The sequence below is a fragment of the Zootoca vivipara genome, chromosome 12 (assembly GCF_965207765.1).
Source record: "Zootoca vivipara chromosome 12, rZooViv2.hap1.1, whole genome shotgun sequence".
In the NCBI taxonomy this organism is placed as follows: domain Eukaryota; kingdom Metazoa; phylum Chordata; class Lepidosauria; order Squamata; family Lacertidae; genus Zootoca; species Zootoca vivipara.
Window position 1 is genome coordinate 15,359,523 of NC_142595.1, and position 26,515 is coordinate 15,386,037.

Below are 26,515 nucleotides of genomic sequence, written 5' to 3' on the forward strand. Positions count from 1 at the left end.
GGAGCTAAACCCTAGAGAACGACAGCAGCTCCAGCAAGCGAGACACGTAGAGAAGACACCCACCCGGGGGGGGGGACAGGGACAGCAATGCACCGCGGCAGGTACCAGGAAATAAGGAAGTATATGGGAACAGTTGAAGCATATGCAATTCAAGAAAGAAAAGTCAATATGAAAACAAGTGTCTAAGAGTCATCAGTCTCGTTGGTGCACAATGCAAGTGAAACAAGAAAAGTCTAGCAGGTGCAATAGAGCACAGGAGTTTGTAGCATCACTCAATTCAAGCTCCGGAAGAGAGAATCTTGTTATCTATAAGAAGCCTGCGAAACCTCATTTCCAGGGGCCACACAAAGCCCTCTAGGCCTCTCTGTCCTTCGACTGTGACAATGGCTCTTGTGTGCCTGGATGAATGATGGACGGGTTTGTGCGTGTCACGCCAATCTCTTGGGTGACATGCGCGACTGGAACGTGGCCTACGTTACAGAGGTGAAAAGTCTCACCCATTCCTCCATCCACTTTTAGATCCATCACTGGCACGTAGCCCCTGCCAAATTCCCCCATAAGTCTGGGGAAGGTGCTTCACCTTTGAGCTGCCACCAGAGACAAGGCCCCACCCAACGTTACTGCCTGCTCTCCAACACAAGGGGTCAGGGTTGAGGAAACTCTGTCAGCCCCACTCAGCATGACCAATATCATACCCTCCAACATTGCTCCAATGAAAATAAGGGTGTCATATTCCATCATCATCATCATCATCATCATCATCATCGGGGTGGGGGGTGAGGGGCGGGGAGAAGAACCATATGGAGTGTAGGGTGTCCTAGCATGGAATTATGTAATTTGTTGTGTTTGACTGGTGGCACTCTTGTCAAAAAGGCTGGCTACAAATGCCTTAACAGCACAAACCAGCTGTTCTCAAACATTTTCTCCTGCACACCACTTGACAAATGCTGGGAGATCTCAGAGGGCCACTTAATAAACTTGGTGGGGTTTTTTCCCCTTCAGTGCCGACGTCGTCATCAAAACTGCCATATTATGAAAATCACAGGCCCTAGGCCAGGCCACCGCAAAAGGCCCCTTTTAAGTACTAAGATTCAAGGGGAAACTAGTAAACTGCAGCAGTTTTGTTAAACCTTAGTCAAAACAGCTTTGGCTTCCGCTGTCAGGGAAAAAAAATCAGATGCAAGATCAAGTACAAATATTCGTCTTTATTGTTCTGCTGCATACCACATGAATGCAATTTGTGTAATACAAATGTTTGACAAACCGTAGTTTGGCACAAACATTGGTTTTTATTTATTTATTTATGGTTTTTTATTTTATTTTTTATTTTAATTAAAAATAAATTTAATTTTTTCAACTTGCTCCCCAATAACCCCTACAAGGTAGCTTGGTTTGATGTTGACTTACCTGGGGAGCTTTGTAGCTAAGCAGGGTTTTGAACCTAGATTCCCCACCTCTAAACACCAGCTGCTATGTCATGCTGGCTGGCTGTTCTTAAGAGACTGGCAATGTCTTTTCCCTGAGGAGGTGCTATCTGTTTTAAATCAAGGAACTTAACAGTTGCATTCATAATGGGTTTACAGCATGCATTATGCTTTGATGTTCGTCACCCCCCCCCCCAATAATAGCAACACAACCGCTTGCCACTTGAGAGACTGCAGCCCTCTGAGGACTTCCCAGCCCTGCATGCAGCCATGAGAGATGTTGTACAGCGTTTATAGTATTATTTCTCTGAACACGCTGGGGAAGTGAAAGAGCTCTTCCTCAGATGCAACCTAAATAATCCTTTCTGTTAAAATGAAATTTATTTTTAAAAAACCACCGTGTTTGCTTCTTCCTTTATCCTAAGTGGTTATACGCTGAATATCTTGCTCTTTTTAACACACTCGATGGTTGTTATCACACCAACCCTCCCCGAGCGAGCCTTTCTTCAGGCTAAACCTGCCCGGGTCTTTCAAGCTCTCCGCCGATTTTGCTCCCTAATCTTATTGTTCATCCTAAATTAATTCCCTTTCATTTCCTTTCTCGGCTCTCCACGCTGCACAAGGGGGCTCTCAAACTTCGCCAGCCATCTGAGCAGAGAAGGAGGAACAAGGTCTGAGCCTCTCCAAGCATCGCAAGCGTAATATCCATACACAGCATGGGGGGTTTTAATCAGTTTTTAGCACTAACTGACATAACTTCTCCTGAGGGGGCCTGGGAGCTGCAGCTTTTGGAGCACATGGATTCTGTTATTGTCAACCACGGCTTCTAGATTCGTGAATGTGGGTTGCCAGTTGGAACCTAGGAAAATAGGGAGCTCCTTTATACAAGGTGAGATCATTTGCCCATCTAACACAGTATTGTCTACACCACAGACGAGGGACCTGTGACCCTACAGGTGTTGCTGGAATAAAACCATGCTGTCAGGGACTGGTGGGAACGAGTCCCACAACGTCCAGTAGCCCACAGGTTCCCCATCCCTGGTAACAACAACAACAACAACAACAACAACAACAACAACAACAACAATTTATTATTCATACCCCACCCATCTGGCTGGGTTTCCTCAGCCACTCTGGGCAGCTTCCAACAAAACATTTAAATACAACAATCTATTAAACTTTAAAAGCTTCCCTAAACAGGGCTGCCTTCAGATGTCTCCTAAAAGTCTGGTAGTTGTTTTTCTCTTTGACACCTGGTGGGAGGGCGTTCCACAGGGTGGGTGCCACTGCCAAGAAGGCTTGGTTCCCTGTAACTAAAGCATGCACCACTCTGGCGAGACAGTCCGCCGGCAGGTAGGGTCTCAGCCTGTGTACCAGATGGAGCTGATAAACAGCTGCCCTGGATATAGAATTGACCTGCGCCTCCATGGACAGCTGTGAGTCCAAAATGACTCCCAGGCTGCGCACCTGTTCCTTCAGGGGCACAGTTACCCCATTCAGGACCAGGGAGTCCTCCACTCCTGCCCGCCTCCTGTCCCCCACAAACAGTACTTCTGTCTTGTCAGGATTCAACCTCAATCTGTTAGCTGCCATTCAACCTCCAAACGCCTCCAGACACTCACACAGGACCTTCACCGCCTTCACTGGTTAGTGATAGATAACTCAGGAAGATCCCTATCAGCTTTTGAGATATGTGACCTAGGAACGGCCCAGCCATGAGGCGCGGTGAGGCCACCTTAAACCAGGGAATGAACAGAGCTGTGTGCGCCATGCAGCTTGCCCTGTTCCCTCAAAGTTTGTCTTCTGCCCTCAGAGACAGTGGAGGATGCTGTCTGTGTCAACATAAGATTCAACTGCCAAGCTTTCGAAGAAGGAATGGGGTGAGGCGCCATCTTGTCCCTCACCTTGGGCAGCAATATGGCAACTCTAGTTTCTGCCACATGAAGAAGGAGATTGTCCTGCCAGCCCCTGCTTGCAGTGACTGTGTCTCTCCTCTGTCTGTCTGTCTGTCTGTCTGTCTGTCTGTCTGTCTGTCTGTCTGTCTGTCTTTAAGTTCCAAAATACATTCAGTTCATGTTTTCTTCTTCTCAGGGGGCCAGGGAGGGAGGAAAGTTCTTTCTCTGAGAATGAGTCAAGAGGTAAAAAAGTGTTACAGCAATCCAGTGCTCTGGCATTTAATTTGCCGATTAGAATTAATGTGCTAAAGTTAGCTAATAGCATGTTAGCTCTAAGAACTGAAATGCTCTAGTGTATTTAAAACTGCTGTAGAGGGATCGTGTATCGCCAAGGAATATTCCCACCACAACCTTGCTGCTGGCATTGCTTAATGGACACACACACACACATTCTCAGCAGTGATGCAGTTCTGCCTTTGTGTTAACGTGTGCCTCTGTGAATGTGTAAATCTGCAGAGGGCAGGGGCAAGACAGGCCTGCCTTTACTGCTATCTCTGTGTGGAATTTGCCCAGACTTGTAGTTTTAACCAACTCCAGTTACTCTGGGCTTGGCCTCAGCCATGGCTTACGCCTGTCAACACTTCTCAATTTCAGGGAAATGGCATTTAACAAGAGATGCCAATGAGAATTCAGAAGGCATATCTATCATTTTCCTCACCTGTCTGTCCCTACTTTGTAAACTCAAGAAGCAAAACCAATAACCCTTTATAGAGCGGGAATGAGAATGCCTTCTCATACCCTCTAACATTTCTCTGGTGAAAATAGGGTTATCCTATTCAATAGCCAACAACAACCAGAACAACAACAATTTTACTATTTATACCCTGCCCATCTGACCCTCCACATTTGTCCGATGAAAACAGGGATGTCCTACCATACATTTCTCTGATGGAAATAAGGACGTTCTAAGGGAAAGCGGGACATTCCGGGATCAAATCAGAGACTGGGATGGCTTCTGTAAATCTGGGACTGTCCCTGGAAATAAGGGACACTTGGAGGGTCTGCCTTCTGAATCATCGTTGCTATCCTTTCTTAAACGGATCTGTTGCCACCTCTTTGAGAAAGCACAGCTGAGGCCTTTGCATACCATTCCAGTTCCAGTAGGTCTTGCCCCAATGAGGCTGTTGCGAGAACTGAAAGTCCCTGCCTTCCCACCACTCTCTAAAGACCCAGCTAGATTGATAAAGAAAAAGTGTTTTATATGCGTTGTATGTGCATTATAACACTGTGACACCAGGTGGCGCTGTGGAGTTCCATTTTTGCCAACGCGAGTTCCCATACAAAGTTTACCATGTGTTTTGCTGAAATGCTTCTTTGATGCATCTAGATCAGGCATAGGCAACCTTTGCTCTCCAGATGTTTTGGAACTACAACTCCCATGATCCCTGACCGCTGGCCCTCTTAGCTAGGGATCATGGGAGTTGTCGTTCCAAAACATCTGGAGAGCCAAGGTTGCCTATGCCTGGTCTAGATCCAGCCTAGGGCTCTCCACCTGGTTCATTCCCCAGTAGCCCAAGACTCGGTCGTCTTGTCTCTCTTTGCTCCTCCCTCTTCATTCCTATTCTGGTTCTGGGATGCCAGCAAGGGGGCGAGACTCCCTGGCTTCTTCAGCAGCCTGCCCCAGCTCTGTCTCATGGCCCCACTCCTCTCCTGCCTCCGGTTCTGGACTGCGCTCTGCCCCAGCCTCTTCCTGCTCACTAAACTTTGCTGCCTCTTCAGCTTCCAACACCTCCATTTCTTCCTCTGACCAAGCATCGTCGTCCCACCACCAGTCCCCTGACTCGGAGCCTTCTTCCCCTGGGGGTTCCCCTTGGAGGGGAGGGGTTCCCCAGCTGGTTCCTGCCCTCATTCCTCTGCATCCAGCCAGCCTATGACAACTATTTTCCTAGGTTCCATCTGGTACGCAGGCTGAGACCCTACCTGCCCGCAGACTGTCTTGCCAGAGTGGTGCATGCTCTAGTAATCTCTCGCTTGGACTACTGCAATGCGCTCTACGTGGGGCTACCTTTGAAGGTGACCCGGAAACTACAACTAATCCAGAATGCAGCAGCTAGACTGGTGACTGGGAGCGGCCGCCGAGACCACATACCGGTAACACCTGTCTTGAAAGACCTGCATTGGCTCCCAGTACGTTTCCGAGCACAATTCAAAGTGTTGGTTCTGACCTTTAAAGCCCTAAATGGCCTCGGTCCAGTATACCTGAAGGAACGTCTCCACCCCCATCGTTCTGCCCGGACACTGAGGTCCAGCGCCGAGGGCCTTCTGGTGGTTCCCTCGCTGCGAGAAGTCAAGTTACAGGGAACCAGGCAGAGGGCCTTCTCGGTTGTGGCACCCGCCCTGTGGAACGCCCTCCCACCAGATGTCAAAAAGAAAAACAACTACCAGACTTTTAGGAGACACCTGAAGGCAGCCCTGTTTAGGGAAGCTTTTAATCTTTAAGAAATTAGTGTATTTTAATATTTCTGTTGGAAGCCGTCCAGAGTGGCTGGGGAAACCCAGCCAGATGGGCGGGGTATAAATAATAAATAATAATTATTATTTTTTATTACTATCTCCTTGGCTCGAAGGTTGCCTAACTCCATACCCTCCAATATTTCTCAGCTGAAAATAGGGGTGTTCTCCATATTCTTCAATGAAAATAGGGACATCCTAAGAAAAAGTGGGGCATTCCAGGATCAAATCAGAAACCGGGACGGCTTCTGTAAATCCGGGACTGTCCCTGGAAAATAGGGACACTTGGAGGTTCTGCAGGCTTCGAAATGCCATGCATATGCCTTGCTTAAATCCTGTTCAAAAATATTATGTCTGTATACAGAATGGTGCATAAATGTGTTCTTTATCAGTGATGTGATTATAATCATAGCTGTCAAGTTCTCCCTTTTTTTAAGGGAAATTCCCTTCTGCTGAATAGGCTTCCTCGCGAGAAAAGGGAAAACTTGACCGCTATGATTATAACTCTGCTTTCCATTGCAAAAGTTGGAAAAGTAGAGTTAGGCCACAAGTGGATCCAAAAAAGTTGTGATGGTGCACACAATAACCTAAGAGTAAGATTTACATTTAAGATGACATGTATAGAATTGCAGAAGTAAGGCCCTACCTGGGACTTACTCCTAGGTAGGCCTAGGATCAGCGAACCAATTCTACACGCGTTTACTCAGCAGTAAATCCCACTGTATTCTAAGAGCTTCCTCCGTAGTGAGGGAGTGCAGGATCGCAGCCCAACTGTTGCAGTCCTAGATTTTATAAACACATATATAAATATATATATATAAATAAATACATATACTGTATACCGTATTGGCCTGAAGATAAGCCTCACTTTCTTTCCAAGTTCCGACCGTGAAAAGTTAAAGTGCGGCTTAAATTCGCAACCTTACAAAAAATGGCTTTTACAATATCGCTGAAACAGATATACGGTAAACAGAACAGGTGTGAGTGCCTGCGGAATTTTAAGGGAGCAGCTTATATTCGGGTGCGGCTTATATTCGGGCCAATACCGGTGTGTGTGTGTGTGTGTGTGTGTGTGTGTGTGTGTGTGTGTGTTTGTGTGTGATGGTTTTCTAATGTCCTAGCTTGAGTATCCTCCAGAAACCACTGCAAGATCTTTTTGCTTTGGCCTGGCAATTGTTGACGGATGGTAGCAATTCATTATTTAAATGAATGCATTTTATATCTCAATAGTTTAAGCACATAATCCATCAGGAAGGGTTTCCTTCTTGCGCCCTCACGCTGCTCCCATTCATCTCAAAAGGGTCTCACAGGCAGAGAAAGGCCTTCCCACCGCACGGCGCTCAATATCTTTTATTTTAAATGATCCGAGCCTCGGAACAGGCTGTCTTCAAGACCCAAATGAAGTGTTCAACCCCTGTCAGGCAATTAAGTGGTTCTAGGAAAACATATTCAAGCGCCATTCCTGGCACTGTACAATGCCAGGTTCCCAGAGAAAGAAAGAAAGAAAGTCCTCATATGTTTACTTAATGCCCCAGTAAAGAATGAATATTTCAAACACCATGAAAAATTAATTCCCTTTTTATTATTGGCAGGGAGACGAAGGAGGTTGCACACTTATTTGCAAGCAGGTCCCAGTGATCACGCTTCTGGCAGGAGATGTATAATCCGGGGTCCCAAATGTTGCTGCCTTAGCAGTTCGAGAGGCTGATAAAATGTGGAAAGTTACGGCCACGGAAAAAAAATCGTTTCCCCCAAACGCCCATCTTGGACAACCTTCCCTGCCCTGAAATGGAAGCCCTCCAGCAAAGGAACCCAAGTTCTTGTCTATAGAGTTTTTGAATATTAACACAGCTTTTGCATCCAACTTGCCCTAAGTGAGTAAGGCAAGTGGCTGGGGTGTCAGAGGCGTGCCAGACCATAAACACATTAAGAAGAGGCCTCCTGGATCAGCCCCAAAGCCCATCTAGTTCGGCACTCATTGCTCACAGTGGCTAACCAGATGCCTTATGGGAAAACGGAGTTCCGTAGTTCCCAGGAACAGGTATTGCCAAAGGGGCAACTGTGGATACAGTTCTAATACATTTCAATATGGTTCAAAGAGGCGAGGCGGACCCACCCACTGCCCCTATTTTAACAGGGACAGCCTCAGATTTACAGAAGCTGTCCTGGTTTCTGATTTGAGCCCAGAATGTCCTGCTTTTCCTTAGGACGTCCCCATTTTCACCAGAGAAATGTTGGAGGGTATAGAGTTATGCCACCCTCGAGCCAAGGAGATAAGTAACTATATAGCCGTACCTTGGAAGTCGAATGGAATCCATTCCCGAAGTCCGTTTGACTTCCAAAACGTTCAAAAACCCAAGCGCGGCTTCTGATTGGCTGCAGGAAGCTCCGGCAGCCAACCGGAAGCCACAGAAGCCCCGTCGGACATTCGGCTTCTGAAAATAGTTCGCAAACCGGAACAGTCACTTCCGGGGTTGCAACATTCAGGAGTCAAAACATTCAGGAACTAAGCTGTTCGACTTCTAAGGTACAACTGTACAATCTTTAGAAGACATCTGAAGGCAACTCTGTAGAGGGAGGATGTGAGGGACAGGGGATATCGCGAAGTCCCTCCCCTCCTGAGTTCAAGCCAATCACCGAGCACAGGGGAAAGCAGAGAGAGTTCCGATTCCAGTGGGGAAGCAGGAAGTCGTGTCCGAGGCTCAGGCAAGGTAGAGGAGCCAGGGTCCCAGGTGGGACAGGAAGGGGCGAATAAGGGAGGGAGACCCATCCCCCCAATGCCAGAACTACGCAGAAAGAGGAGGGGAAAGAGGATGGGTCTGCCAAAGCTTTTGTGTTGGAGAAAGACGCGCCAAAAGCCATTAGGAGGTTCTGAAACCGACTGATCACATCACTCCGTGTAAATAGCAATGACTTTAGCACTGTAAATACGCAGCACCAATAAAAGAATAAAATGCAGAGCTGCGTAGCGTCGTTACTCTGAAGTAGTCCACTCCGGCCACTGTGACAGAAGCTTTTCAATGTTTAATGTTTTATTGTGCTTTTAATATTATTATAGGGACCCAGGTAGTGCTGTGGGCTAAACCACTGAGCCTAGGGCTTGCTGATCAGAAGGTCGGCGGTTCGAATCCCTGTGACGGGGTGAGCTCCCGTTGCTTGGTCCCAGCTCCTGCCAACCTAGCAGTTCGAAAGCACATCAAAATGCAAGTAGATAAATAGGAACCGCTACAGCGGGAAGGTAAACGGCATTTCCATGTGCAGCTCTGGTTTGCCAGAAGCGGCTTTGTCATGCTGGCCACATGACCTGGAAGCTATATGCTGGCTCCCTCGGCCAATAATGCGAGATGAGCGCGCAACCCCAGAGTCGGTCACGACTGGACCTAATGGTCAGGGATCCCTTTACCTTTACCTTTAATATTATTATGGAATAGGACATGCCTGTTTTAATTGGAGAAAAATCTGGAGGGTATCCTACTTCTTCCAGACCTCCTCTCTTGGTTCATTGCCTCCTTCACCCACTGCTGAGAACTAACAGTTGGGTCTCATTCAACATCAAGCGAGCCTTAGTTTATTGGAAAATAATTTCCTGGCTTTTTTATTTAAAAAAAACCCTTCCCTTTCCTTTTCTGAGCTCCTCCTGAACTGTTAGAAATTGAGTCAATTCTTGGAGTATATCCAGCGAAATGTTCCCTCCTCCCCATTTTGACACCTGCAAGTAAAGGTAAAGGTACCCCTGACCATCAGGTCCAGTCGTGGACAACTCTGGGGTTGCGGCGCTCATCTAGCTCTATAGGCCAAGGGAGCAGGCGTTTGTCGGCAGACAGCTTCCGGGTCATGTGGCCAACATGACTAAGCCGCTTCTGGCGAACCAGACCAGCGCACGGAAACGCCGTTTACCTTCCCGCTGGAGCGGTACCTATTTATCTACTTGCACTTGATGTGCTTTCGAACTGCTACTAGGTTGGCAGGAGCTGGGACAGAGCAATAGGAGCCCACCCCGTCGCGGGGATTCAAACCGCCGACCTTCCGACCGGCAAGCCCTAGGCTCAGAGGTTTAGACCACAGCGCCACCCACGTCCCCACCTGTAAGTAACACTGAGAATTTTAGGAGTCCTTTTTTCACTCAGCCCTACTCACAACAATCCAGCGAGGCAGGTGAGCCTGAGAGAGAATGCCACCCATTGAGGCTGAGTGGGGAGCTGAATCTGGATCGACACAGTCCATTAGAAGATTCTGCACAGATGATGTGAAATGCTGGAGCTTTAGTGTGCACTAATGTTCCTCGCCAAACAGCATTAAAAAAAAAAAAAGCCCAGCATGCAAGCAACGTGCCACAAATCTATATATGCCTCCTCTACTGCATTTCCTCACTGAGGTTTCTTTCCCTTAGGAGTGACGATGGTATGAAAAACGGCGCTTCTTCCATTAAATTGGACTGCATTTAATTTAGGGAGAGTCCAGAGAGGTGAAGAATGAAGCTCACTGGTGAGAGAAATGAATTCATGACCTCTCCACCCCCACCCTGTGCAAGTTGAATGCAAGCAACATATGGTAGGGCTGGCATATGTTCGAAATTCCCCAGGATTTGTCCATTGAAAATAGCGCCCAGGCGGAATTTCCAAAAATCGGTAAAAATGCCTGTTGTTTTTTTGGCAGGTTTCCTAAAAAATAGCTCTAAAACAGGGATCAGCAACCTTTTTCAGCTGTGGGCCAGTCTACCATCCCTCAGACCATTTGGTGGGCCGGACTATACTTTGGGGGAGAAAATGAACGAATTCCCCTGCCCCACAAATAACCCAGAGATGCATTTTAAATAAAAGGACACATTCTACTCATGTAAAAACACGCTGATTCCCGGACCGTCCGCGGGCCGGATTGAGAAGGCGATTGGGCCGCATCCAGCCCACGGGCCTTGGGTTGCCTACCTCTGCTCTAAAACTTCAATTCCCGCCTCCCGCAACTTTTGTGTCCGGATTTTCACTTCTTGAAATATGGCGACCTTAACAAAGGGTGGCCCACAAAAGGTTTAATAGCCAGCCTGGGTTTGCAACCTGTCTGTGGCCACAACAGGAATAAAAGCAGGGGGTCAAGGACCTTGCTGGCCATAGCACATGGCTCTGGGGCCGCCTTGCGGCTTTGCAGGCCACACGTGGCAAAGGTCCACGTTAATCGAAATGGGTGCAGAGGAGGGCAATGCAAAGAAGATGGCCAGGGCTGCAGAAAACAAGACCTACAAGGAAAGGTTGAAGGAATTCTGCATGCTTAGCTCAGAGAAGAGAAGACAAAGTGGCGGGGTGGGGTGAGACATGATGGGGCTCAGCATACCCAAGGACTTGCCCCATACAAGGGAACAAAGGCTTGCTCTCTTGCTGCCCCAGAGGGCTGGGCTAGATCTAGTGGACTTAAGTTACATGACGGAAGGTCTTGGATGAACAGTGTTTCCCAAGCTTGGGCCTGCAGCTGTTTTTGGACTGCACTTCCCACCATCCCTCATCACTGGTCCTCCTAGCTGGGGATGATGGGAGTTGTAGTCTGAAAACAGCTGGAGACCCAAGTTTCAGAAACATTGAGCTAAAGGGATGGGTGGTGTTGGAGGTCTTCAAGCAGAGACTGAATAGCCATCTTTAGAGGATGTTCCAGCTATGGGTTACTTAGATACAGCAGAGCGTTGGGCAAGGCCAAAATCACCAAATGACCAAGGGGATGGAGAAACTCCCCTATGAGGAATGGTTGCAGCATCTGGGGCCTTTAAGATTTAAAGAAAAGGCATGGAGGGGGTGACATGGTACAAGTTCATACAATTTTGCATGGCATGGAGAACATAACACTAGAACTTGAAAACATCTAATGAAGTTGAATGTTGGAGGGTTCAGGGCAGAGAAAAGAAAGTTCTTCACAGAGCACATAGTTCAGCTATGGAACTTGGTCTCATAGGGGGCAGTGACGGCCACAGCTTTAAAAGACGATTGGATAAATTCAGAAGTCTATCGATAGCTGGCAGCCATGATGGCTCGGTTCGGCTTCTATGGTTGGAGGCAGTAATCTTCTAAATATGGATGCTGGAAACCATGAGCATCGCATCTGCTTGGTCACTGTGAGAGCAGGATGCAGGACTAGATGGGCCATTGGCCTGATCCAACAGACTCTTCTTATGTCCGTAAGGCCCACATCCAACCAATGCGGTGGTTCTATGAAAAAGTACTGCTCCCTAAAAAGGAACAATTGAGCCCCCCAGTGTACCACTCACAAACAAGTTTTCAGTATATCATGGATGGAGAACCTGTTGCCTTTCCAATGTGGTTGGACTCCAACTCCCATCAGTGCTGCCTGGGGCTTGTTGGAGCTGAGAGGGCCATGGGTTCTCCATAATTGGTCAAGGTTCACCATGAAGGGAGCCCCCCCATTCACGCTCCTTAGATCCTACAGAAACTTTAACTCTCCCCTCCCACCCACCCCTTCCTCTCACATCCTCATATTTTTGCAATTTCCTGCCCATTTTTTAAGCGTGTCAGAAAACTGGGATGGAGAAGGCGGTTGACAAGTTGAGCAGTATTCAGCAGAGAGCCACAAAATATGAGAGCCTAAAAGACAAATCCTGTGAGGAAAGGCTAAAGCAATTGGATATGTAGAGGAAAGAAGATTAAGTGGGGATATCCTGACAGTTTTCAAATATTTAAAGGCATCTCAGAGAGGAGAGGGGGAGGGACAGGAACAATTAATCATCCTATCCACTGCGGAGAGGGCAAGAGGAAATGGCTGAGAATTATATAGAAGCAGATCCATGTTGAACATTATGAAGTTGACCAAGGGAGCAAGTTTGTTGGGAAAGTTATACGAGCACTTGGGGGGGGGCTTCTAGAGAATGTTAGGCAAGCAAGTGAAGTTGGGCTAACAGCCTGAGTCATTCCTATGGCATAGTTTATTTCCTGTCTTACAGTACGCCATTAATGAATGATTAATTACACAGGGGTGTGTGAGGTGTTAGGGAGGAGGGTAGCTGTTTGGTCTCGAAAGCTCGGTGAGTTAAGGACTTGCCCTCCATACGAAGACAGGCTCTGCCATACAAAGAAAGTACCAGGTGTTAAACCGATTATTATACACCAAGACCAAAACACCAACACGGCTACCCTCACTTGCTGTGCCTGTGAAGATCTTATATCCTTGATGTATTGTGTTAAGTATATACCGGTAGTATTGTGAACTGAATAAGCTGTTGCAAAACCTGCTTATCATCCGGGGGACAGGTCTTCTGATCTATTGTACTGCGTTCGCCAAGGGACAGTGAGGAGGTGTTCGTCTGCATCCGCCATCCACGCTTGACTCCTGCCTCTACACATGGCTATGTGAAGAATCCTTTCCTGTGACCATTTCCCAGTTTACATGACTTTGTGCTTCTAATAGAGAACTATCTGCAGGAAATTTGCGTGTTTGCACTGCGCTTTGACGTTATTGTTATATACATTACAGTGGTACCTCGGTTTATGAACACAATTGGTTCCGGAAGTCTGTTCATAAACTGGAGCGTTCATAAACTGAAGCGAACTTTCCCATTGAAAGTAATGGAAAGTGGATTAATCTGTTCCAGACGGTCCGCAGAGAACTTAAACTGAAGCGTTCATAAACTGAAGCGAACTTTCCCATTGAAAGTAATGGAAAGTGGATTAATCCGTTCCAGACGGGTCCGCGGAGTACTCAACCTGAAGCGTACTTAACCCGAAGCATGGGTGTAATTGGTTTCCGGAAGTCTGTTCATAAACTGAAGCGTTCATAAACTGAAGCGAACTTTCCCATTGAAAGTAATGGAAAGTGAATTAATCCGTTCCAGATGGGATAAATCATTCCCCCGGCAACCCAGAAGTAATAATCACCAGTAATCTGGCCATGACGGCCGAGAGCTGTTGTGCAGAGAGAAACTAACTTACCCTTCACACTGCAATATAATGTCATGGTGCACAAAAATAAAGCCCTCGCCCCATCTTTGGGTGGTACTTTGTGGCCTAAACTACCGCAAGCTTAATTTAAACAGGGCCGGGAGAATTTTGGAGCTGACAGCCGCAAAGATGCACTAGCTGGAAATGGGACAGAAATGGATTTCCTTCTCTTCACCCCCCCGCTGGCAAACCTTCAATCCTTCCCAGAGATCTTGCTTGCCAGGTTAAAGTACCTCTCTAATCTGTTGTGGCCTGAATCATTTCTTTTATTCTCTGGATTTCTCCACTGGGGAAATGTGATAAGAAAGAAGAACGGAACACAGACAAGAGAACAGAAAGGAAAAATGGGCGGGGGGAGGAGGAGAGAAAAATGAAGAAGTTGGCAACTTGCAAACTGCAATTCCAGAGAGAGTTAAGTGTATTTACACCCACTGATTGTGGTTTTAGATAAGCCGCCACTCTCTCGGCTCTCAATCTTCAGCATTTCTGGATTATAATATTGGACTTCCTTATAGGACTGTTGTAATAATTCCTCAAGGTGCTTTAAGCATTTAGGGCTGATAACTTGCTATATGTCTAAAGCACATTTTCCACCTATGCCAAAGAATTGTGGGAGCTGTAGTTTATTAAGAGCGCTGGGAATTGTAGCTCTGTGGGGGGTAAACTACAGCTCCCAGGATTCTGAAGTGCTTTAAATATACATTGTGTAGAAAACAGGTTATAAAAGAGGAGCGAGAGATCTAGGGGAAAATAAAGGAGCAGGGAGGGGGGAATATAATACAGGAGAGGAAGAGAAAATCATGAAGTTGAAAATAATGCAGGTGTAACAGCTCTACCAAAATTTTTTGGAGAGAAATAATGTGGGAAAGGATCAAAAAAATAAAGGAGAAAATGGGGGTGAAAGCTGAAAAGATACAAAATCATTAAAAAGAGAGAAAACTACAAACGTTTGAAAATCTAGATAAAATAATGAAGCAAAGTCGGTTTGGTTTTTAAAAGAGAAATGACTATTGTATTTTTTAAAAGCAATAGAAATAGGAAGGAAGGGGAGAGCACAGCGTATCTTGCCTTGATTGTTAAACAACATAATTCCAGAAAGACACACAGAAATCTTCTGAATGCACAATAATGTTGGCAAATGTCACAGCCTGGCGGGAAAGATGCCAGCCAACTGACACTGGGTGGGCACGCCAGGGAGGGCAATCTGGCGGGCACTGTATGGACAGAACCAGATCCTTACAGAGTGTGGGAATGATTCGGGAGGGAGAGGAACAGGCAAGGACAAAGGGACATCTGTAGACCCATTTCCACAAGCTCTCTGATTTGTGGCCGGGGATACAGGGCTGACACAGAGAGCCTGGATGGAGCCAATGCAAGACACTGCCTAGGGTTGCCTGTATGAAAAGAGACATTGACTCACATAGCACCCAACATGGTGGTGCATTCCTGAGTCTACAAGAGCTAAAGCGCCGGTTGCTCTCTTCGCCAGCACAGCGCAAGACTCAGGGGCTTGCGAGATCTACTCTGCTTTTTACTAAAACGCCGAGATCAGGTGCAAAAGGCACCCAGTTAGAATGAAGGAAGAGGGTGCCTCTGAGCACATTCTGAGCTTTTTTCTCAGTCGCAGAAGCGAACAGAGCTCATAGCCCTTTAACACAAAAAGCCCAGTCCTGCTTGGCTTTCTTCAGTTCACCAGTCTAATTTGAGACCCTCTCAGTGTGGGGCAGTTCCAGATTTACAGAAGCTGTCCTGGTTTCTGATCTGATCCCAGAAGGTCCCACTTTTAGGGTGTCTCTGTTTTCATTGGAGAAATGGTAGGACGTCCCTATTTTCATCAAAGAAATCAACTGACCTCCAAACTGTCTGAAGACAGCCCTGTATATTTTTTGTAGAATTGTAGAATGGTCAAGTTGGAAGGGACCACAAGGGTCATCTAGTCCAACCCCCTGCAATGCAGAAATCTTTTGCCCAACGTGGGGAATGAACCCACCGCCCTGAGATGCTTCTTCAGCATCCTCCAAAAGCTGTATAGCAGAGGTGCCAGACACACCTCTGTAAGGAGGGAATTCCACAACCTAGGACAGGCTTCCTCAAACTCGGCCCCCCAAATGTTCCTGGGGCCACAACTCCCATGATCCCTAGCCAGCAGGACCAGTGGTCAGGGATGGTGGGAATTGTAGTCTCAAAACATCCGGAGGGCCAAGTTTGAGGAAGTCTGACCTAGGATCTGCTGCAGATAATGTCCTCACTTGGGCCAACACCCTGAACCTCTGAGGGTAGTGGAACTATAAAGGCCCCCCATGCTGATCTTAACACAGATAGAAAAGGTGTTCTTTCAGATATTAAATGTATCTCTGGATACACTAATATTAAGTCAGGAGGCAGCCCTGTTAAAAAAGAAGCGATGCAACGGACAAAGTATACGATGAATCCAGAGGTAAGCACTTTTTTCTCAGCCTGGTCCTAACCCATAGCTGCAAAGTTCCGGATTGAAAAATCCGGGACCAGTAGCAGCGCGGCACCGGAAGTCGCTTCTACGCAACTTCTGGACATGCGTAGAAGCAACTTCTGGCACTGCGGCAATTTTGGAAATGGGCAGAGCGGCGCCAGAAGTCGCTTCTACGCACTTCCGGACATGCGTAGAAGTGACTTCTGGTGCTGCGGCCATTTTTGAACTGGGCAGAGAGGCACTGGAGGTCGCTTCTACGCACTTCCGGACATGCGTAGAAGCGACTTCCAATCCGGCGCCGCCCGATTTCTGGTGCCCATACATGGGCAGAGCGGCACCAGAAATATGGCCGCCGGCAGGAGCTGCTTTCCGGGGGATTTACGGGATATAAATCCATTCGGGAGACCAGCGGGAAACAGTAAGAAAATACGGGGGTTTCCTGGGAAAAACAGGGTACTTGGCAGCTATGTCCTAACCGTGAATGTGATTCAACCCTCCCAGTGTAGAGAAACAAAATACTGGTACTTCTCCTTGCACTTGTGTGGTACAAGGAGATGTAGTGCCATGTGTCCAGTCATTATCTGCAATGGGAGACTTGTATGAATGACCCTGTCATATATGAAACAAAATAAAAAAAAATCCTTCCAGCAGCACCTTAAAGACCAACTAAGTTTGTCATTGGTATGAGCTTTTGTGTGCATGCACACTTCTTCAGATACCTGTCATATATGGACAGGAAATTCCCTCCCTATACATTCTTCACCCTGGAATTCTCTGAATGCTACCTGACTCCGCATGATGGCTGTTCACATACAATATTTCTATTTTTTCTAGTTCAAAACAAGTCTGTTTCGCTATCGGCTGGAAATTTCACTCGAAGCATTAAGACACACTTCACCAACAATGTAGGGTGGGTTCCAGGGTTGTGGGTTGCTGCAAATGTACACAATGATTGTGATTAATGTCCCAGGGTCACAAGCAGCTGCGTGCAAACTACAGTGGTACCTTGGGTTACAAACACCTTGGCTTACAAACACTTCGGGTTACAGACTCCGCTAACCCGGAAGTAGTACCTCAGGTTAAGAACTTTGCCTCAGGATGAGAACAGAAATCGTGCGGCAGTGGCAGCGGGAGGCCCCATTAGTTAAAGTGGTACCTCAGCTTAAGAACGGTTTCAGGTTAAGAACGGACCTCCGGAACAAATTAAGTTCATAACCAGAGGTACCACTGTACTGTCTTTGAGAAAGTACTAGGCTGGAACTTATTAGATCTTCAGATACCTTACATGTGACCCCGCGAGCGTAGTGATGAACGTAGTGATGGACGGATGTAAGAGAGCACACATTTTGCCTTAGAGTGCCACCGTACAATTGCTGCCTTCTGAAAGGACTAATTTATACAAGCTGAAGGCCCACGCCTAGCAGATGCATCAGAAGTGGCCAGAGATCAACGGGCCGCATTTAAGATCGCTAACAAAGTGGTGCGAAGTTACGACAAGAAATCAAAATAGGATACCGATGAGCCTAAATTCAATTCGTGTGATTGTTTAAGCATCATTTAAATCTAATTGAACAATCATGATTGCGAAACATTGGGCAGTTATCTAGCTAATCAGACTTGCTAGTGCAAGGATTTCTGGCTACACACAGGAACAGGCCCTCCCTAAATCTGTTCCGGCTTCCATACCCCAACGCTCATGGGCCTTAGCTTGCCGACCCCTGAGTTAGATACTGATTATTATTATTATTATTATTATTATTATTATTATTATTATTAAATGATGATGCCCTACATTCTCCCCCTTAGCCTTCACGGATATTGAAAACACACACAGGAGAAACACTGCGACAGGTCCATCAGCCCTATTCCTCCCCAGGCTGTGTACCATAGCTGCCAAGTCTCCCGCTGAAAATGTGGGATCAGCAGCGGCGCAGCACAGGAAGTTGCTTCTACGCATGTCCAGACATGCGTAGAAGCGACTTCCGGTGCCGCTCTGCCCATGCCTGGGCACCGGAAATCGGGTAGAGCAGCACTGGAGGTCGCATGCGTAGAAGCGACCTCCGGTGCTGCTCTACCCGATTTCCGGTGCCCAGGCATGGGCAGAGCAGCACCGGAAGTCGCTTCTATGCATGACGCGCTACCCATGTCTGGGCACCGGAAATCGGGCGGCTCCAGGACCCAAAATGGAGCTTCCCTGGCAGGTAAGAAATCTGGGGGATTTATGGGATTTTTCCCGATCCGGGCTGCCAGCGGGAAACGGTTTAAAATATGGGGGTTTCCCGCGAAAAACGGGAGACTTGGCAGCTATGGCGGTGTACATCTGTTATCCCTGCTCAGATACCCTGTGCTGACTCAGGACTGCAAATCACTTGATAAACTCGATCCACCAAACAAAATTTGGAATGAAGCGTCAATTCAATTTGGATCTGAAACGTAGTCGGAGAAATCTCATCTTGGTAATAATTCGGACTGGAGTAATGCATTACAAATTCCAATACAGCCTGGAACCGACTGTCACAGCACTGGGTAACATTTTAACAAGAACAAAACAGGCCAAGCCTTCCTTGATTCAATCTGGATATATTATCCAGTATTGTCAAGGCAAGATTTTACAGTATTGTCAAGTGAGAGATTTTACTTTCTTGGGCTCCTTGATCACTGCAGATGGTGACAGCAGTCACGAAATTAAAAGACGCCTGCTTCTTGGGAGAAAAGCAATGACAAACCTAGACAGCATCTTAAAAAGCAGAGACATCACCTTGCCGACAAAGGTCCGTATAGTTAAAGCTATGGTTTTCCCAGTAGTGATGTATGGAAGTGAGAGCTGGACCATAAAGAAGGCTGATCGCCAAAGAATTGATGCTTTTGAATTATGGTGCTGGAGGAGACTCTTGAGAGTCCCATGGACTGCTAGAAGATCAAACCTATCCATTCTTAAGGAAATCAGCCCTGAGTGCTCCCTGGAAGGACAGATTGTGAAGCTGAGGCTCCAATACTTTGGCCACCTCATGAGAAGAGAAGAATCCTTGGAAAAGACCCTGATGTTGGGAAAGATTGAGGGCACTAGGAGAAGGGGACGACAGAGGACGAGATGCTTGGACAGTGTTCTCGAAGCTACGAACATGAGTTTGACCAAACTGCGGGAGGCAGTGCAAGACAAGAGTGCCTGGCATGCTATGGTCCATGGGGTCACAAAGAGTCGGACACGACTAAACGACTAAACAACAACATTGTCAAGGCCTCCGATGATTCAGTTTCCCTGTTCCTGAACCCAGGCGAATGTTCCTGAGCCATTTCAAACACGACTTATTCCACCATGATAAAACCCGCTCCCAGGTGTCCCTATATTGCAGGGAGGGTATGGAGTTATCTGACCCCCAAACCATCTGAAGGCAGCCCTGTATAGGGAAGTTTTTTAATGTTTAATGTTTTGTTACGTTTTTATAACTGTTGGGAGCTGTCCAGAGTGGCTGGGGCAACCCAATCAGGTGGATTGGTATAAATACTGTAACAAAATTGTTGTTGTTGTTGTTGTTGATACGATGGAGAAATATGACGCCCCTATTTTCATCAGAGAAATGTTGGAGGGTATGTGATCTATTGCAAATCACCCAGAGATCTACCAGCAGTTCCCAAATTGCCTTCTGCCCAGTTCAGGGCGAATGTTGCCTGCTCATTTCGCTACTTGCATACAAATTCTGAAACAAATCTCAAGCCCTAGGCTAGGGTTGGGGCACCTGTTAGGGTTGCCATATTCCAAAAAGTGAAAATCCAGACAGAAACTTTTTGTGGGGGTGGGGGCAAAGTTGTGGAGCTTTATTTATTTAGCCAAAGTTGAAAAAGTTGTACAAATAATGTTTGTAGGGGGGAAAAACCCAGAAGCTTTCCTTTAGGGAATTATAGGGTCGGAACTACCCAAACTGTACAGAAATTTATTCATGTATGCATGATGAAAAGATTATTCCAGCAAAGGAAGAATGGATACAAAAATTTATGGAATATTCAGAAATGGCGAAACTTATCGGGGAAAACAAGAAATCAAGATAACAGACTTCTTCTAAAAGAATGGAAATGGTTTATTGAATATTTACAAACAAATTGTAAACAGATAAGAACGTTGGCAGGGTTGTCGTGATCACCTGCCGTTTCATAACAGCATGTATTTAAAGTAGATGAATAAATTAACAAAGTAAGTTAATTTGGATACGTAGAAAATATTAAAAATATATTTTTAAGGAAGTGCAGAAAGAGGGGGAAGGAAGTCAAGTTTTGAAATGTTAAATGACATTTAAGCCATTTCCGCCCAGAAAAAAAATCTGGGTCAAATCCTGCCTATGTCTGTGAAGTTCCAGGCATATGGCAACCCTAGCATCTGAGGCTGGGAGCTGGAGCCCAATGCTATCTGGAAGGCCACAAGTTCCCCATTCCCTTCCCTCTATGGGGTTGTCAGTGGGAAAAGAACACAGCTCTTGCCTAGGAACAATGCAGAATGCCTGGAGTTGCCAGCACTATGACATCACATTTGGCTGCTGAGCACGAAGAAGAAAGCTGAGCGACTGCCACCTGCAGAAAGCAAGCAGCACAGGGAACAGGTTTGCCAACTAGCGACTTTCAACCCAGCCTCACCTTTTGAAGGGACAGCTCTGCTGTTAACCCCATTCAGGGCTCAAGGCTCTGCAAGAGATTTACCGTAAATGGGGAAGTTATGCAAACACCCCCTTGTACACTCATTTCCGGACTTTTTAAATCTCAGCTTCCCTCTAAGACAGGGGTCAGCAAACTTTTTCAGCAGGGGGCCGGTCCACTGTCCCTCAGACCTTGTGGGGGGCCGGACTTTTTTGGGGGGGGGAGGGGAAATGAACGAATTCCTATGCCCCACAAATAACCCAGAGATACATTTTAAATTAAAAGCACACATTCTACTCATGTGAAAACACGCTGATTCCCGGACCGTCTGCGGGCCAGATTTAGAAGGTGATTGGGCCGGATCCGGGGACCGGGCCTTAGTTTGCCTATCCATGCTCTAAGAAGCTCAGGCCAGCACTCAGGGCCACATCTCCTGTTTCTTTCTCACAACAATCCTGTGAGTTAGATTAGGCTGGGAGGGAGGGACTGGCCCACAGACACCCTGTGAGCTTCATGGTTGGTTGCGGGATCTGAACTCGGGACCCTCTTGCCTTAGTTCTGCACTCGAACCCAGCTATCCCCATCCTGCTGCCCTAGGGATGTTGTCAGACTACGATTCCCATCATGGCTGCCCTACGCTGTGGTCCCAGTCCAGACTGAGAACCAGCAACCACAATTGACATTTTGAAAAAGGCATTTTTGCCACTGATAATTCTGGGACTGGCCGCCAAGACCATGTAACACCGGTCCTGAAAGACCTACATTGGCTCCCAGTACATTTCCAAGCACAATTCAAAGTGTTGGTGCTGATCTTTAAAGCCCTAAACAGCCTCTGTCCAGTATACCTGAAAGAGCGTCTCCACCCCCATCGTTCAGCCTGGACACTGAGGTCCAGCTCCGAGGGCCTTCTGGCGATTCCCTCACTGCGAGAAGCCAAGTTACAGGGAACCAGGCACAGGGCCTTCCCGGTAGTGGCACCCACCCTGTGGAATGCCCTCCCATCAGATGTCAAGGAAATAGACAACTATCTGACTTTTAGAAGACATCTGAAAGCAGCCCTGTTTTGGGAAGTTTTTAATGTTTGATGTTTTATCGTGTTTTTAGTGTTGTATTGGGAGCCACCCAAAGTGGCTGGGGAAACCCAGCCAGATGGGTGGGGTATAAATAATAAAATTATTATTATTATTATTAATGCCATCTCGTCTAGTTTGGCTGTCAGGTAGGAGAAGCAAGGAAATGGCACGTACAAACCCTTTAACATTTCTCTAATAAAAACAGGAACATCCTATTCTATTATTATTATTATTATTATTATTATTATTATATTTATTATATTTATACTCCAGCCTCTGACTGGGTTGCCCCAGCCACTCTGGGTAGCTTCCAACATAGTATATGAAAACATAATAAAACATTAAACATTAAATTAAAAAAACACTTTCCTATAGAGGGCTGAATTCAGACAGCACTGGGGTCGGATAACTCAATACCCTCCAATATTTTTTTGATAAAAATAGAGACATCCGAAGGAAAAGCAAGACATTCTGGGATCAAATCAGAAACTGGGATGGCTTCTGTAAATCTTCTGGAAAAGGGGGGCACTTGGAGGGTCTGCATATATATGGGAAAGAAGGATTTGCAGAGGTATGTGATCATAGAATGAGGTGTGTGCGCAAGCAGCGAAAGTGAGAGAAAGAGAGAATGGAGAGAGGAGCTTGTGTGTGAGAGAGAGATGAACTGTGTGTCTGAATTTGTAAGTGGGGCGATGGCTCAGGAAGATTCTAATGGGCTGGCATTTATGCAAAACCTCATTCACGGGCTTGTGAAGAGCTGATGAAAATTCCTCGGCATGGACGTACCTGCTGGGCAGATGAGTCGGGGAGGTCAAATGTGCAATTTGCCAGCAGCCTTTGCAGTGACAAGATATTGACGGTGAGAACAGGCCACTCATTCAGCACCGCAAGCCGTATGATATTTGGGAGGGTACGGTTGAGCCGAATGTCTTAAGTCGCACATCATTAATCGGCCTTCCGTTTTCATTTCTGCGCGAATATGCCAGACAATCAGCGCCGGTGGGTCGGCAGCAGGCATTCTTGCCTGGAACCCATATATATATAGGACACACTAAGCAGCGCCTTGGCTCCCGTGAGTTTCCCACAATGCAGCACTCTGTAGCATTGTGGGAAATTTAAAGGATGGTCCCCACAACCTGTTGCTGCTCAGGAGACTGTTACCTACTGCTGCTTCCCACTGCCAAGACGCACTGGTTGTCAGCGACTGGCTGGATGAGGAAGAGTAGTAGAGCCCCCCAGGGAGGACACAGAAGATGACTTAGAGCCCGGATCATGATGGTGGGACACTGGACAGCAGTCTGTGGAAGGGACGAGAAGCAGGAGGTTTCAGCGATCAAGGAGGGATTGGAAGAAGGAGGCCCTTCCAGGACAGAGGCTTAGTGCCAGCACAGAATCGGAGAGGATTCAGAAATTGCCCCTGCTGCCCACCATTTGGATAGTCCCAGTCCAGATGGCTCTCTTCCTCCTCTGACTACCCGCTTGGGGAGAGTCCTGCATATTGCTAAGCAACGGGCCAGACAGGCCCAGAGGAGGAGCCCACCCCCCATCGATGCAGCCTCCTTCTGCTTGGGAGGGATACAGAGTGGGAGGCTAGAGGGGGAAAGTGGGCATAGCTGCCAAGTCTCCCGTATTCCCTGGGAAATCCCCGTTTTTCCAGCTGTTCCTAGCTGAAAAAAACAGATTTTTTTGTTTTCCCCCGGTTTATTCTGGCACGGGGGCCATTTTGGAACTGGGCGGAGCATGCTCAGGAGCGACATTTGATGCTGCTCTGCCCAGTTCCAAAATGGCTGCAGTGCGACTTCTGGCGTGGTGGCCATTTTGGAACTGGGCAAAGCAGCATCAAAAGTCACTTCTGAGCATGCTCCGCCCAGTTCCAAAATGGCGGCAGCGCTACTTCCGGTCTGCTACTTCCGGCCCGGTCCCTTATTTCTCCGACAGCAACTTGGCAGGTATGGAAAGTGGGGCCAGTGATCAGTTTCAGCAATGGGTCCGGCTAGATGATGATGATGATGATTTATTTATACCCCGCCCATCTGGCTGGGTTTCCCCAGCCACTCTGGGCAGCTCCCAACTGAATATTATTAATAATAAAAAAGCGATCAAACATCAAACATTAAAAACTTCCCTAACTCAGGGCTGCCTTCAAATGTCTTCTAGAAGTCATCTGAGACGAGCCAGAGGAACTCTGCTGTGCTGTTGCTCTCTGTGAATAAAAGCTGGTTGCTTTTTGTGCCTCACGTTCTTTCCAGCCCTGTGGATGACCTGCGCTCACCTGATAGCTCTCTGACACTGGTTGAGTATGAGACCCCCTTTGCCAAAACAAAAAGCAAAACAAAAAACCCCCTCAGACCTAGAGCTAGACCTGCAAATGATGGCTGGCAAACACACCTGGCACTGATTTCGCAATGGCCGCCTTGACAAACCATGTGACATGTGGTTTTGAAACTGAGAACTTTCAAAAGAATGTGTTTGCCAGCTACCTCGTCACAGAACCAACTGAAGTCCCTCCAGGAAGTCCCTAAAGAGAAACACACAGAACCGCGGCTGACGTGCCACCCAAGGATATCCGGCAGGGGTTTGAAGGACGTGAAATCTGGGCTCCGGAGTTAAACATAATGGTGGCAGCCACCCATAGGGGACTGGCAGGGTGGAAGTTAGGGAGATCAACAGTGAGTGGAGCCAGAACTAATGACAGGCAGAGTCAGAGTCAATGACAGGTTGGCTAATTCTAGTTTGGTCCTCCTCCTCCTCTCCTCCTCCTCCTCCTCCTCCCTGCTGAGTTCCACAAGGACAACACTGGGACCGAGGAAGAGGAAACAGACAGCAGCATGCCCTGGGCTGGCTTCAAGAAAGGAGACCAACTAGATGTTCTCCAGGTGTCCAACTCTCAAGAGATTCAGGCAGCATGGCCAGTGGTAAGGAAAGATGGGAGTCGTAGTCCAAAACACCTGGAAAAATTCCCCTTGAACTATAGAAATTAAGAGAACCAGTGTATTGGGCCCATCCTAGGGAAACAGGTTCAGATCTCCAGTCAGCCACAAAACTTTACTAGGTGACCTTGATCCAGACACTCTCTTTCTCTCCTCCTCCTCCTCCTCCTCCTCCTCCTCCTCCTCCTCCTCCTCCTCCTCCTCCTCCTCCTCCTCCTCCCCTCTCTAACCTACTTCACAGGCTTGTTGTAAGGTTAAATGGCAGGAACCCCACACGTCACTCCTTGATGGAAAGGCAGGATAAAAAGGAGAGAGGTACAATGTAAAGGTGACGACGTTCAGCTCCATGCCACAGAAAAGCTCCACCCAACCGAATACTGTTGCCCCGTTTGCTGATCTCCATATATTGCGGCCTCTGCGCACACAGGCTTACGCATGTGCAGCATACATAAACGCAAGCTCTGCATGTGTGATCTGAGCTCTTCCCCTCCCCCCCAAAAAAAAAGATGGGTGCACCATACGAAGAGCTCTTACATGTGGATAAGTTTTGCACACAGGTGGACTAATGATATTAAAAATGTTTAAAGGTTGTACATTCCCATTATACTGGTCACTTGAATATCAAAGATCAATTCTTGGCAAATTTGCCCATCAATCACCTTCCTTCTTCACATCTTGCAGAGCTTCTGAGCTTCACAGCTGAAACTGTACCCGGCGTCCTCTTAAACCGATATAGTGTGACAATTTCCGAACGGCAATAATACTGTAATACTAATAATGCCAACTAATAATGCTATGCTGGTTTAAGAGCTCTCAGCCTCCTTGGCAGTGAGGGGAAGCATGGCAGCAGCATCTGCTAAAGACCAATTCTTATAAATGATGTTTTTGATATGATTATGTTACAGTGGAACAGTGGGCTTCCTAAAGGCCTAATTTAGAGATTGAAGGGGTGAGGTGATACCTCAGGAGCACCAAGGTCTCTGGTCCGATCGTTGGTCTCTGAACATTTTCTAGCACTGAGAAATGGCTGCTGTCGGAAATTTTAAAGCAAGACTATTAGATTGACTCAGTTCTTATAATAACAATTTACTAATATTAATATGCAGCCCATCTGACTGGGTTGCCTCAGCTATTCTGGGAAGCTTCCAACAAATTATGAAAACCACAGTAAAACATCAAACATTAAAAACTTCCCTATACAGGGCTGCCTTCAAATGTCTTCTCAAAGTCAGATACAGCCACTTCCGCGCCTGCTCCGGAGGTGGGGTTGTGGGCTTCCCGACTGAACCATTGTGCAGGGGATGCTAGCTCAGCCCCTGCGCAATGGACGGTTCCCGCCTGCATCACACCCGGATCGCCCAATCAGGAGGCCGGGGGCGGGGCTTTGAGTTTAAAGCCCCCTGCAGACGGGAACTCCAGCCTCTTTTACCCTTGTTCGCCGGAGCGAACGATTCACCCACCCGCCCACCCCTTAGGTAGGGGACGCTGCTATGGACGTCAGTTGGTCGCCCTGGTTGGCCAGGGGGCCTGGTAGGATTTTTCCCATTGGGGGTTAGCCGCAATGGGTTTTTCGCCTACCTCATAGCAATCCGTCACAACTTAGGTTAGGCGTTGGAAATTTGCATAACAATGAGATGGGGAGGGGCAGGTTACGTCAGCAACTGCCCAAATTTGGA